The following is a 1,741-nucleotide window of genomic DNA, read 5'->3' on the forward strand; positions in this document are numbered from 1 at the left end:
TTTTTTTTTTTGGGTCCGGTCGTGGGGCCTGAACTCTGGGCCTGGGCGCTGTCCCTCAGCTCTTCAGCTCAAGGCTAGCACTCTACCACTTAAGTCACAGCACCACTTCTGGCTTTTTTCTTTTTGCTTATGTGGTGCTGAGGAATCAAACCGAGGGCCTCATGCATGCAAGACAAGCGCTCTACCACTGAGCCACCTTCCCAGCCCCTCCCCTTTTTTTTTAAATCAAGGCTGGCACTCTACCACTTGATCCATACCAAATCCATACCTGTACTTTGCTGGTTATGCTGATCTCTTCCACAGTCACTTGTACCCCCCCCTCCACCCCCCCAGCCCCCCCACCCCCCCACCCCCCGCTACTTGACACAGACAGGTTTGTGCTGCTGGTGTCTGGGCTGGGCTTAGGTTGGGGTGGTGGTGAGAGCCTGCTGAGCACCCAACTGATGGTTGACATGGTGACAGGGCAGCTCAGAGAAGAAGGGGAGCAGTGCAGTGCCGCCCACATCTTCCAGGTCATTCTCACCTGCAACCTCTTCAGCCACAGCACCCAGAGCAGAGATTCTATCAACAAGGCCAAAGTACCTCACCAAGGCAGCCAGCATGGAGGCAGTCAAAATGCTAGATGAGATCCTCCTGCAGCATAACACCTCAGTGCCCGTGGACGTGATGCCAGTGGCTCCTGCATGCTCCCACTGGCCACTGCCTACTCCACCCTCCAGCTGGTCAACCACCCCTACCTCGCCGTCATTGATGGAATCAGGTTTGTGGGAACATCAGGACAGAATGTGAGTGACATTTACTGATACAGCAGCATGGAGGACCATTTGGAGATCCTAGAGTAGACTTTGAGGGTCCAACACATTAGTCCTACATTTACAATAGGCTGTTATCCCTTCTATAAAACCAACCCCTGCCGGGCGCTGGTGGCTCACGCCTGTAATCCTAGCTACTCAGGAGGCTGAGATCTGAGGATCGCGGTTCAAAGCCAGCCCGGGCAGGAGAGACCGTGAGACTCCTATCTCCAATAAACCACCAGAAAACCGGAAGTGGCGCTGTAGCTCAAGTGGTAGAGCGCTCGCCTTGAGCTGAAGAGCTGAGGGACAGCGCCCAGGCCCAGAGTTCAAGTCCCACGACCAACAAAAAAACAAAAACAAAAAACCAACCCCTTCATCTTTGCTGAGTGCCCTCACATCTAATTCTGTGACAACACTCCCAGATTTGGCTCCAAAATTATCCAGATGGTGCTGCTGGTGCTGCTGGTTCCTGACTTCAACACCATGCCGGGTGACTTCAACTGCCTGCCTGGTGAATCTGCACAGCCTAGACTGCCAACCCATCAGCTTTGTGGGCATAGGAGTAGAGGATGATGACCTGGGAGGCTGGGGGTTGGGCCCCTAACTTGGGCAGCTGGACTAGACATCTGCCCTTCAAATATGAGCCTTGTAAATAAAGCATGAATGCTTGCGGGGGGGGGGGGGGGGGGGGGGCCAGGCACCAGTGGCTGACACCTGTAATCCTAGCTACTCAGGAGGCTGAAATCTGAAGATTGCATTTCAAAGCCAGCCCAGGCAGGAAAGTCCATGAGACCCCTATCTCCAATAAACTACCAGAAAACTGGAAGTGGCACTGTGGCTCAAGAGGTAGAGCACTTGTCTTGAGCTTGAAGAGCTCAGGGACAGCACACAGGCCCAGAGTTCAAGCCCCACGACAAAAAAAGAATGAGAGAGAGAGAGAGAGAGAG

At 53.7% G+C, this 1,741-nt stretch overlaps 1 pseudogene; it reads left to right on the top strand.

The window, feature by feature from the left end:
* The first annotated feature begins 359 nt into the window (after positions 1–359).
* LOC122095979 lies at positions 360–1,463 on the top strand (annotated as a pseudogene).
* Positions 1,464–1,741: the final 278 nt, after the last annotated feature.

The sequence above is a fragment of the Dipodomys spectabilis genome, unplaced genomic scaffold (assembly GCF_019054845.1).
Source record: "Dipodomys spectabilis isolate Male_0828 unplaced genomic scaffold, ASM1905484v1 ptg000363l, whole genome shotgun sequence".
Taxonomy (NCBI): Eukaryota; Metazoa; Chordata; class Mammalia; order Rodentia; family Heteromyidae; genus Dipodomys; species Dipodomys spectabilis.